This window comes from Aquila chrysaetos, chromosome 6 (genome assembly GCF_900496995.4).
Source record: "Aquila chrysaetos chrysaetos chromosome 6, bAquChr1.4, whole genome shotgun sequence".
Classification (NCBI taxonomy): Eukaryota; Metazoa; Chordata; class Aves; order Accipitriformes; family Accipitridae; genus Aquila; species Aquila chrysaetos.
Window position 1 is genome coordinate 9,039,810 of NC_044009.1, and position 12,719 is coordinate 9,052,528.

General features: G+C 52.4%; 1 long non-coding RNA gene across 1 annotated transcript; it reads left to right on the plus strand.

The window, feature by feature from the left end:
• Nucleotides 1-655: 655 nt before the first annotated feature.
• LOC121233393 lies at nucleotides 656-2,689 on the plus strand. Its single transcript, XR_005932705.1, has 2 exons — nucleotides 656-1,000; nucleotides 2,515-2,689. It is a non-coding gene; the product is annotated as an uncharacterized LOC121233393 (long non-coding RNA).
• The last annotated feature ends 10,030 nt before the right edge of the window (nucleotides 2,690-12,719 follow it).

Below are 12,719 nucleotides of genomic sequence, written 5' to 3' on the forward strand. Positions count from 1 at the left end.
GCAGTCCCCCCGCCCAGACTTTTACATAGTGCTGCAGAGAACAGCAGGACTTTACACCTTGCACAGATGCCAGACTCCTGTCCCTGCCTGTTGCTGCTTGGATGAGGGGGTAAGGTGTGCCCAGGCTGCTACAGACCCTCCAGCCCTTGTAGTGTGCTCTGTCAGCCTGTATCTCCATCTCCACACTGAAACCCTGTCCATGAAGATGCTTCTTACCGGGTCCTGAAGGGACTGGGCTGGGTTTTGCAGAGCTCTGCACACTACATGAGTCTGCCTGTTCAGGCTCCTGTGGTAGGAGCTGGGATACCCTGAGCAGCAAAAGTATGGGATGAGCAGCAGGTCTCTCACTGTACCTTCATGTCAACACATCCAGCATGCCCTGTCTCTGTGTCTGGCACCCAAAGAGGTGATGGGCACATCCAAGGGCACACAGGGTGATGGCTAGTCCAATTCAAGGCATGGGTGAGCAGAGCTCCCCAAATCTCCACACTCTCTCTGCCACACCTCTAACCCAGCCCTTTTTCTCCCCAGAGCCAAGTTCGCCGCTGCCACTAAATTGCCTCTTGCCTGCAGGAAGAAGTCTTGAGCTGCCTCTGTTATCACCACAAACACCATGGCAGTGGGGAAGGACGGGTGGTAGCCCTGACAACGCAAGTAAGCAACTTGTGCTGCGCAGTGTGACCAGCAGCCAACTCATCCCACCAGGTAGACCCCAGGGCAGTGACTCATAGGGGTGTCACAGCCAGCGCAGTCCAAGCTGGTGTGTGGGAAGCGCCCATGGTGCTTGGCGAAGCCTCGCTGATTGATGGGATGAGTGCTCTTCTGCTGATAATATTTATGGCTGCCTCCAGGGAACATGTCCAAAGCTCTGGTTTTACTGGCTTGTTGCTTCTCTGCCTCTTTCCAGCTGTCATGTTGCAGACACAGGCTGTGGTTAGCATCCTGACCAAGGACTTGGAGCACCTCCTTCCTGTTTCTTCCTCCATAAACTGGTCATGAGGTGGGTGGCCTTCAGTTTTCATGAAGCTGTGTGTGGCCCATCCCATCCCATCCCATCCCCTCCATCTGCCCATAGCTGTGGTTGCTACTGGTGGCCATAAGCCACTACAGTGACACTTATTTCATCCTACAAAGGGGAGGCTTGAATGGGAAACAGAGGAGACCCTGAGGTGCTCCCTTGAGCCACTAGTGCCTCTGAAAAAGCAAATTGCTATATTGTTAAGAGAGGACACCTGGAAGAAGGTGTGAACACCAGTCTAACAAGACTGTTAAGTGTCCTGTCCTTCAAGCTTTCCCTCCCGGTGCGAGCATGAGCTTCTGCCCTTGGCTGGTGGCTCCTGGAGCACCTTAATGGTGTGGGTATGGGGCTGCCCTCCCACTGCATGTTGTTCAGGTGGGTGAGCTCCAAATCCTGCCCCCCTTGCCCCTGAGCACCTGCACCAACAATTCTATCCCAGGGCCCCTCTCGTTCTCATGTCCAACCTGGTCTTTGAGCACCTGCTGCCCAGGCGGGTCCCAGCCTGGTGCCGGGTGAGGTGCAGCAGGGCAAGATGGGTGGCTCATTCCTGACAGGTCCCAGCCCTTGTTCTGGCCATGTCCTAGTTCAGGGAGCTCTTCCTGCCCTCCGCACCGTGTTGTGCCAGAGCCAGGTGGTTTCCTGTGAATCCGTGGAGAGCTGGACTGTCCCTCCCAGGGTTTGGTGGTAGCAGTTGGAGGCCACTTTCCCTCACCCTGTGGAGGGAGGTGGGTGGTTAGCACAGCCCATGGTGGGAGATACTGGGTGGTTCTTCAGCATCTGCCTCTGACACACGGCACAGAGGAGAGCAGTTGCTGTATTGTTCCCAATGCCATTCGATCTGAAGAGCCTGGGCACAGACAAAGCCTGCCAGAGCTGCTGTGCAACCCCACCAGGTCTCTGGTTACCAGCACCACATGCCTTGAAACGATCCCAGCTCCATGCCCAGGGCTGACAGGAGCAGAGCGGGGTGAGATGCAAAGGCCAGGGTGTGGAACCAGGCAAGTGTCAGTGGTTTCCTCTCCCTTTCCCAAAATAACACACCCACAGGGGAAACTGCAACACTGCAAAGTAACTCCATCCCATTCTGCTGGCTGGATGCATGTCCTTGCTGGTGCTTGCTCCCAGCACCCAAGATCCCCATCGGGCAGGCTGAGCCAGTGTGTACAGCCAGTCACCCTTCCCCATCATCGTGGATGTTGGTATTTGATTTATTACCTATTCAGGAGGAACTCTTAGACTTCCCTTCGGAGCTGGAGGCAGATCTGAGCAGCTGTGTTTGGCATGGCGGGGTCTAGCAGTTAGAGCCGGAGACGAGACGGCAGGACTCCTGAGCTCATTACTGTAATGAAGCTTGGGGAATTGGTTGTTGGTTATGGAGCTTTCCATTTAAGGAGGCCAGACTAGATGATGGTCCCTTCTGGCCTTAAAATATATGAAGCTACAAATAACTCAGCCAATAATTAGAAATTTGAGTCTCATTCCTGTGAATATTACAGGCTTGTTGGACTAGAAGCTACAAAGGCTGCACCAAGCTTTCCTTGTGTTTAAAAAGAAGTCATTTCCTGGTAGTGGGTCCCCTGTGCAAATCCCAAGACTGATGTCATTGGTGTTGTTATGGGAGCACGTGCAGGTAAACGACATCACCATGAACTTGTGTCATGCCCCGCGTCATCCGGATGTGGCAAATAAGGATAATAAAGAGGGAAAGACCAGACTTTTCATGATCATGTCTCCTCTGTAGTTTGGACTGACTTTGGTACCCCTATCTAAACCCCACAGAGCATGGGCAGAGCCTCCTAAAAAGCAAAAGCCATGCTTGGTAAGAAAACTTGGAGGAGGAAATGCCACATTGTCACCATGCAATGTTCACCATTGTTACCTGCTACTCCTTTACTCCAGAGGAGTCTTGTGTCCCTAAGATGTCCTGCCATTGCTTTTGGCTATGCTTCCCATCCTCTTCACTTTGTTATTGCCTTTCATTTGCCGAGGTCAAGTCTATATGCACGGTAACCCTGATGTTGGGCCTGTGTGGGGGCACGGGTGAGGAAGGCATAAGGAAGATGAGGGACTCCTGTTTTTCTCAGCTCCAGGTTCATGGCTGTCTGAGCCTAAATGGAGCTGTGAGGAGAGGTTTGATGGCAAACTTTGGGAATCTATCACCAAATACATCCCACATTAGGAAACATCCTTCTCCCAGTTCTTTATACAGCCCCACTCAGTGTTGCCTGCATTCTCTCCCTTTTTCTCCTTACTTTCCATGTATGTAGCCTGGTTTCACACATGACACTTCAGACTTTCTTCTTTGTTTTTTAGCCTCTATCCTTGCACTTATTAACATTTCTTCTTTCCCTCCCTGGCTGCAGCAATAGTCCCGGAGCTGCCAGGAAGGTGCTGCATCTCTAGCGCTACAACTCAGCCCTGCCACTGCCTCCTCTGCCTTACAGAGTTGGCCTGGCTGATGGAGGCAAGCTCAGAGTCAGGATATAAACCTGTGCTCAGCAGAGCTTGGCTGACCATGACTGGTATCTTTTTAAAATATAGGGAAAGGCTGCAGTGAACCAGAAGACTGAGTCCCTCTCTTCTTCCACTCCTCAGTGCACACATATATAGCCTCCAAATGGGAAACAGCCATGGGAAAGCGTATCCCTTGGGACCAGGGTAATGAGTCCCAGGCAGAGAAAAATGCACAAAGGGAGGAAAAGGGGGTGGCCATGTTACCTAGGGGATTCGCTCCGCAACAAACAAAAAGGTGTGATGAAATGCTGTGTTGCACATATGCAAACAGCAGCCAGAGATATTCCTTGAGCGGGATCTGAATGCCGGGGCTGAGAGCTCAACAGCTCAGCATTGCACAAGTGAAGGGTTGGAGTCTAGTCTGTTCTTGTTTTCCCAGTTAAATGCCATTTTTGAAATGTTTTATCCTTTGTGTTGTTTAATCTCTGCCATAAACTATACAGGACACATCATGAATTAGTGCTACAGAAGACGCCTTGGCTTGGGGAGTTTCCATTTCTTGAATAAAACATTGCTTCCCCTTATGGTTTTGCAGTTTCAGCACACACATCCCTCTCTTGGATCTAGAAAGCGAGGGTATTAACGGGGGTCATAACAGCTACTCAGAATCTTTCATTCATATCTAAAAAGACCTGAAAAAACCCTTCCTATTCATGTCAAGCAATCTTCCTGAGAAATCCTTTCTGCATTGTTTTTTGCTGACATCTGTCCTGCCCCAGGTATGATTAATTCTTCTGCTCACAATAAAATGCTTCTCCTTTGCCTCTGGAGCAGCCTGCAATTTCACAATTAGTTGATAAAACACACCACGCATTCACCTTAAGCAGCAATGTGAACCCGGGCGGCTTTGCTCCTGACAGCACGAGGGAGATTTGCCCTGGAGGGGAAACCGCTTGGCACTTGCAGCTTTCTGACGAAGGATGTTCCTGACAGAGTTCAGAGGTGTTGGAGAAAGTGGTTTAGGTTTCTTAAAGGGCTGGTTGTTCTTGGGAGGCTCTTCCCAGGGTCTGCGAGGCTCGGGGTGGGCTTGGAAGGAGGGTGCATTTGGGAAATCACCATGGGCTCCAGGTCGGGCTGATCCCAGCGCAGCCCCCGGCACCCCCCGCCCGCCATTTCGGAGCATACCTCTCATTCCTCCCACCTCAATTACTGCAGCTGATCCCTTCCCCGCCAGAGCCCCAAGGACAAAAACTGACACCCTCTGATCAGTCTTGGGCTCCTCCGGATCCCCGGGGCCCCATGGGAGCAAAGGGACCTCCGCCAATGCTCCCACCCACAGCACGGGCTGCCCTGCAGCTCCCCACCATGACTCCAGGGATCTGAGGGGTCCCTCCAAAGTGAACACCAGGCATGGATGCTTTTGCAAGAGGACAGAGGGTGTTGGAGGTCTCAGGAATGCTTGAGTACCACAGGGGTTTTGCTAGCATGTGCAAGATTAAGTGAGGACAGTGGGGAGCAAAGCTTGTGCCAAGGTTAAGACAGGCTGGGCTGAGACTGGGGTCCCTGGGAGTCTCTTGCAACTCTCTGCATCCAGGAGAGGTCTACAGTACTTGTGCTGGGGTTGCTCGGTGCCTTGCAGCTGGAAAGCCCCCCTGTAAATTCTGCTGCAGGGAGCTCTTAGTCCTCACTTGCATGTGATGATAAAAGATGCTTGTTTGAGGGGGCGGGGGGCTGGCAAATATTGCCCCATTACCTCCGGGAGCACTTGAGGCAGGTCCATGAGGTGGTCCGTCTGCGGGGGGAGTTAATCAGGGTTAATGCCAGGAGGTTGCAGCGTGGGATGGGTTTGTGCAGCCTGGCTGAAAATTTATCACTTTTGTAACTGTGGAGAACAGGGCCCGATTACTGAGCAAGCATGTGAAGCCAGTGGAAAGCTGTGAGAGCTGGCTGACCAGTGCTGAGTGTAAAGCTCCCCTTATGGAGCCCAGCGCTCTTGTTAAAACTTTAGGGCTTGACTTCTCCTTGTCAGCCGCTGCAGCCAAGTGTGCAGCCTGCTCGCAGGAGAGGCGTGGAGGAATGGATGAGCAGCTACGTCCCACTGCAGAGCACCTCAGATGGTGCCAGCCCTGGTGTCTGAGTCTCCCCTGGGAGAGCTTGGCAGAGGCAGACATAAATGGGTACCCCCATCCTGCATGGCTACTGAACCAGGAACCCAAGTCTACCTTTGGTCCAGATGAACTTGGGAAACGAACAGTGAACTAGAAAAGCAATGCTTTCCTGAATCCATAGAGAGCCTGAAACAGTTGCTTGAGGAGATGCGAGTTGCTTCACCAAGGACCCTCTGACTCCGTGTACCAGCAACCAGGCATTTTTCCAAAGCACTGTGGTTGCAGCCAGTGCTGCGCTGCAGGGAGCACGTTGCTCATGCAGACATTGAAGCAGGATGCAGGTGGGCAGAGAGTCACAGCTAGTAGGTACCTGGCTGCTGACACATGCTGACTGACCACTGCTGTGCTCAGGAAGATGCCAGGAAGGGCATCTTTGAGCACTGGGAATCACTGAGTACAAAGCGACAGGCCATTGCTATAACACAACTTCAAATCAGGCATCTTCTACAGCTGGGGAGATGTCAAAGCTTTAGCAGGGCTACTTAATGGGAAAGGTACCTGGTGCTCAGGGACCAGGCGTTGAAGATGCTGCACAAAACCTTCAAATACAGTGCGAATGAAAAAGATGGTGACCTAAGGCTGGACTTCCCATCATAAAGCTCCTCCACAGACCCTCAGCCCTCCTATTCCCATAGGCCACAGACCCAAACCTGTGGCAGAGCCATCCTGCAGGCGTCGACAGCAACTTTTTCAGTGATATTGGGGGCTCTCTAAGGTGATTCTCCCTCTGTGCCATTGTAACCTGCCTTTACCATCAGTCAAGCCCATGGTGGCTTGTGGCTGCGCTCAAGGACGTGTGCCTTGGTTGTGTATTTCCTGGCCACATTTGTCTGTTCAACTCCTAAACACCTGCTCTCCAAAGGAGTGTTTTTCCCCCCTAGATAATGCATGTAAGTTCATATTCGAGGAGTGAAGAGAAGCTCATACAGGCTGGCAATGCAACTGGGTAGGATGGCATGGGCCCACTGGAGGTATGTGGAGAAAGAAACCTAGGAAGCAGAAAGAGCTGTAACATTGCAAAGTGAAGACAGAGAATAAATCTTTAACGTGATCCAGCAATAGGATAAAAGACAATGGTGTGGGCACGGATGCAGATGGAAAACTCACAGCACCCATGCTGAAAAACCTCAGGAGGGACCAGACTGGTGGCTTCTGGGTACCATATTGCCAGGGCAAGACTGGAAAGGAAGGACCGAGGGAGAACCCAGCCTGGAGACCCCAGCCTGGAGAAGCAGGTGAAGGGCTAGCTGGAGACAACCTGCAAAGGGGACAAAACAGCCTTGGCTGCCATCCTGCCCTGCTCCATTATCGCAGGAGCAGATGGTCTGAGAGCTGCTGTTCTGCTCTGTTCTCTTGTTCTGTTCCCCCCCTCCCCACGACTGGATGTTTGAGTTCACATTTTGGTCCTTGTTTAGGCTGGGAGACTAGATGTTGACAAGGGAAGTAAAACACTGACACTGCTGAGCAGAGGGGGATGAAATCTAAGGTACTCGTAAGGAACCAGACTTTTCCAGACTGCTTTATCTGAGGTTTCTGTGAACTGCAGTGGCCTAATTAATATTTTGACTAAAGGGAGCCTTGAAGGACAGATTCTCCCTCCTTGTCACAGAGCTGTGAAGACACAACATGCAGCATCCCCTTATTCTTCTTTAAATCCTTGAGTCAGCTTGACTCACCCAGATGGCCCCATTTCCACTTTCCCAACATTTTTAGGGGGAAAATTGAGCAAAATGCTCTCTTTATGAAAGGCAAATTCCTGCCACTCTTTTTCCCAGTATCAGAAAGAAGGAGGGGGAGGCATAAGCCCACTGCATGAATCCCTTGCAAGTCCCCTACCTGTCCCACTTTTAATTAAATGTTGCTAAATTATCCTCTGCATCAGCAACCTGGTGGCAGAGGCTGGTGCCTGGAGCAGCAGAATGGAGATCCTCAGGCAGGGCTCAAGGGGCACTTGAGCTTTTTGTAATGTAGACCTTGCTTCCCTGAGTTTTCTGAATTCTTGTGCTGTTGGGTAATGAAGGCAAGGGGACAAAATAAAGGTGAAAGGATGGCTTTTCCGCACAGCTGGCATGTGGTGGGGAGTCACGGACTTCTCTCAATGTGCCTGTGGTCTCCTGCATGGAGCGTTGTGATGCTGCTTGCTCTGCTGTTGCATCCCAGGTTTGCACACCTGTCTGGAAAACAGATTGCCCCAGCACCCCGAAGGCAGGGGCAGACGGGCGGCTGGGGTCTCACTTCTTGTTCTCACCCCCCTGGGGAGGAGGGGGATCTGTGCCACCCTGGGCAGCTCCAGCATGGCCACCATGGTCCAGACCACATGATGTCCACCCCGGCCAACTGAGACCCATGACAGTTTAAGCATCAAGCCCACCATCCAGCTGGCCGGTTTGTCCTCCCTCTGCCCACCCCTGCAGCCGCCCCAGGGCAGCTGCTTCCTCCCGGTGCTATTTGGGGTGTTGCCGTGGGAGGCTCAGCAGATTCTCCAGGGCTGTGGCTCTCCAGGAAGCCAGATACCAAATCCTCTCCCCTTCCCAGACCCTCCCAGAGCCAGAGCCTTGCCTCAGCATCTGTTTATAACTCCTGGAGCTGGCCAGGCTGTTTGGTTTGGGATAAAGCACAGTCTGGCAGGACTCCTCCCTGCCACCACAGTGGCACACGGCTGCCTTATCTCTCATGACAGACCCTTTCCAAGAGCCCTGGGAGCTGGGCTGTCCTCACTGGCCCCAGAAGGCGTATGCCCGGGTATGGGTGTGGGAGGAAGGCAGCAACACCAGCCGGGTTTAATCATCCAGGATGTGCCGAGGAGCTGGGTGGGACGGGCTGTGGTGGCAGGCGATGGTGCTGGAAGCAGGGAGATAGCCCCGGGCTGGATGCGCCGTGGGAACTTGTGCAGGGGGAGCTGGGGAAGAGAGCAGCTGCTGGGCTTGCTGGGCACGGTGGCCGCAGGGAAGTCTGGATATCAAATCCCAAGCAGCAGAAAGCTTCTTTGCAACCAGCTGAGTCTGGGGAGGGGCACCAAGTCTGCACTCCAGCATGCCAAGAAGTGCTCGGAGGCTCCCAAGCATTTTGAGAGTGACTGGCCAAGCAAGGCACTGGCCTGGCCACTCACTGGAATGAGGACCTTGTGCTGGAGTGCTGGGGCCATGAGGCGAGCAGTTGCCAGCTTGGGGGGGATGCACATGGGGGCATGGGATGGTCTGCCCCTTCCCTTATTCTGCCCTGTGGAGAGCATGAAAGGGCTCTTCCCTGCACAACAACAGCACCATCAGAGTGCACCTCCACCAGGACAGCCCAGGCACCTGCAAGAGATGCCATGGTCCGGGAGACAGTGTTGGCAGCATGGACATGGTCTTCCCCCGGCACAGGGGTTTGAAATTCATGCCCAGCCCCTGTTCTGCACAGTTGTCCTACAGCACCCTTTGCACAAGGCTGGAGCTGGTATCCTCCCCTGGTAAAGCATATGATGCTTTGCTGTGTGGGTGGGACAGGAGGACAGACAAGCCACAGAGAGCTGGTGGGCACAGCTTTGCCCACTGGCATCACTGACACAAATACCCTCCTTTGCTCCCCAAATGTGGCCATAGCAAGAGGGTGGTGGTCTTACTGCCTGCACAGAGGATGCTATTGAAGCTGTGGAGACCCTGGTGGCTCCAGCCCATCTCTGCCACCCTCTATACGCTGGGTCATTGCACTCGCAGACCTGCAGCACACGGCACAGCCCTTGAGCCCAACCTCCCACAGGGAACAGGCTATGAAATTCCCTTTTCCCAGGCTGGCAAAGGGGCAGTGGCTGCCTCCTGCCGCGCTATCAGTATGGGGTGATAACGGCAGCTTCCTGTCACTGGAGGCACTTGCTTTCATCTCTCACATGAGTTTATGGACAATATTAGCATGAAACAGCTTTTAACCCTAGGCTTTCTGCTGCAAAGCTCCAGCCCTCATCTGGGCATAAGGCACTGGGCCAGTACCTGCATGATTTAATGTGCTTATGGGGAAAGCAGAGCCTGAGGTCAGCGTGGACCTCCTGGAGGAGGGCAAGAATCAACCCGCATTCACTTGCAGGCAAGTCACAAAACCTGCCAACACCTTTGCTGACTCATCAAAATTGAAAAGTTTCGAGGACAGGGTTCGGTTTTCTGCACTTCTGATGGGAAGCAGGCAGAGGGCCAAAGGAGACGTGCCTGAACCCTTCCAGCCGCCCACCTTGCTAAGGGCTGCCTGCCAGGACCTCTGCCTGGCTCCATCATGGGGAACTTGGAGATTTCTGGGTCTGTGTCCAAATCATGGCGAAACCAATATTGACATGTCCCAGTGCCCCAGGGAGGGGGTCTGCTGCCTCTGCATAGCTCTTCTTGCTCCCACACAGATGCTAGCAGGCAGCTGATATGGCTCCCATGGGGGAGAAGGTGAAGTGCCCATTTCTCCTGAGCTGGACAATCTTGATGTAGTATTGCTGGGGTGGATTCAGCTCTGCTCCTGGTAATTGTCTCCCCCACGAAGACTTGCAGCCTCCCTTGCTCTTCAAAGTCACTGCCTTACTTGATCCATGAGAATCTGTGCTTCCACACAACCCCCAGATTACACCCTGGTGGAGTCCACTTCATATTGGAAGCACTCTAGATAAGTACCGCTCATTGGATAATGTTTCTTTGCAAACCTGGGAGATTTCTTTCTGATATAGCACATGTCTGAGCCCTCTGCAAGCTCTTGGGATGAGTCACTGGGCTTGTTTTGCAAACCCATGATCTGAATTTGCTAAGACATGTCCAGAGGCTAGGGGCTCTGCTCGTTGGACACTGAGGTTCCTGCAAGACTTGGCTGAAGACATCCTTACGAGAGCAGCTAGGAGATGTTTGTCTTTCAAAATCTGTCACCATCTGCAATTACACTATTCCCACTGGCTGAGTCGCTTATGCCTTATGTGCAATTTTTTCACTGTGCTTGCAGATTGGGGACAAAACTTTTCTGTCCATGCAAAACACAGCACATAAGAGGCCGGTGACATGTCCCCTCTCACTGCACAGCTGCTGTCAGCTGGAGGGGACGGTTCGGCTGTGAATCCCACTGCAAACTAGGGCAAGGGATGCTTGGACAGCCAATGCCTGGAGGGAAGACTGAAGTATGGAAGGTGAAGGGCAGGTTTGTTGGCACCAGTCTCTGTGGCCCCCAAAACCTTGAGCTGAACATTATCAGTGCAAGACTGCGACTTGTTATGGAACAGGTCATACAGACAAGGGACTGGAAAAAATGTGATGACTGGGAAACTGGGCAGGAGGGTGAGAGACAAAGAGCCACAGAGTGAATCCCATCCTGGCAAGCTAGGCAGAGGGGAGACTGGGATCTGCTGGCAACAGAGACAAAGCCTTCATCCAGACACCACAAAGAAGAGATTTTTTATGGCATCCTGTATAAGAAATCCCCTGGCAGGGCATGCTGTCCCCTGCGTTTCTCACTCCCTTTTTGTTCTATTCTTCCTCCTTCTTTCCTCACTCTTCCTTTCTTCTTCCAACACTGAAACATGGAGGCAGAGAGACACAGCTGAAATACTATGGTCTTACTGCTTTTTAGGGGTTGGGGAGCAGAGTGAGAGGGGACAAGAGTGGTAACCCTCCAGACTGCTCCTTCTGTGAAGTTCAGTGGCAAAAAAGGCGCAGAAAATGAAACTAAACCCAACATATCAAGCATTTTTTTCCCCACAAAATAGTGCTTTTAAATCAGCCAGTCTGTTGAGGTGATGTCCACAAGCAGCACCCCTGCTCTAGAGACCTTCTCCAACTGTTTGGTATCCATAGTCTACTGCCTCCAGTGGGGACTCATCTGCCCAAAAGCAGATCTCTCCCATGGAGGTGTTTGTATTCGTACAGCTCCTTGCATGACAAGGTGTTGGTCTGGATGGCCTCCAGATGAAGCCATCCATTACATGTCAAAAAATAATCCTGCTGCTGAATAAACTCCACCACAACCCCAGAGGAAGATTGCTGCCTACCTGCAAATGAAGGCCATGGTAGTATGGACCATGTTGAAGGCCCAGCATGAAGCTGTCTGGCTGTGCCAGGTTGGAGCAAAAAGATCACAGCAGAAAGACCACAGCCAAACAGGCACAGAGAGGTGGCTGCCATAGGAATTGACATGATGCTGGGAGAGGTATGAGTGGGGCATAAGGTTTCTGTGAAGGATAACTCTTACCTTCTCTGCCAGGCCTTTCGCAAATCACAGCTCAATGGGAGGCTGGTAGGAAAAGTCTAGTTTGGTCTGGATGAGAAACAGGAGCTCAGGGCATTTCATGGGATGGGGAGAAAAAAATCAAGATGCAAAAAATCCCTGATACTTCAAGGACGAACTGCTTTGGTGTGAATGAAGCTACAAGTGACAGAAAAGGGAATGACAGCTACATGGAGTGACCACCTACACCAAAACCCAGGCTCTCTGCTGGGGGCACCAGGATCAGCCCATCTTTTCCAAGCAGCCCAAGTGGTGGTAAAATGGATCAGGGCCTCAGACACATAGGAAAGTCTCCAGTTGTGTCAAGCGGGTCATGCCAAGTAGGCTGCCAGCAAGGTCCTGTGGGGCCAGCAAGCAGGAGCATTGGCTTTGAAGTGCGCAAAAGAGGCCAAGTCCTCATGGGGAAGGGGGTCTGAGTTCATACTGGAGAGCTGGGAAGAAGTTGGGACCACAGCGCTGCAGGAAGGCCAAGGAGCTCAGGGCAAGCTGTTGGTGGAGAGAAGAGAGAAACTCCTGAACCATCATGAGTAACAGAAGCCATGTTCTGAGCCACCTGCAGCCTGGGCCCAAAGCCAGGAGGGATGGGCACCTAAAGATGAAAAACCAGAGGTGAGGTTGAATGGCTCGATCCCCAGACTCTCAGCTGACTGCAGGGACAGTGTCCAGGTTCACCAAGCACAGGTGCTGGGACATTGCACCATGACAATACCAAGCAGCTATTGCACTACTTCTGGCCAATAAATTGAGGCACCTTCTGCCTCTGGCCATGAGCTGGTTAATGGTAGGCCATGCTATGCAGCAGTTCTGGTGGAGCATCTCAGGAGCACTGTGAAATGCTCACGGGGCTTTTTCACAGA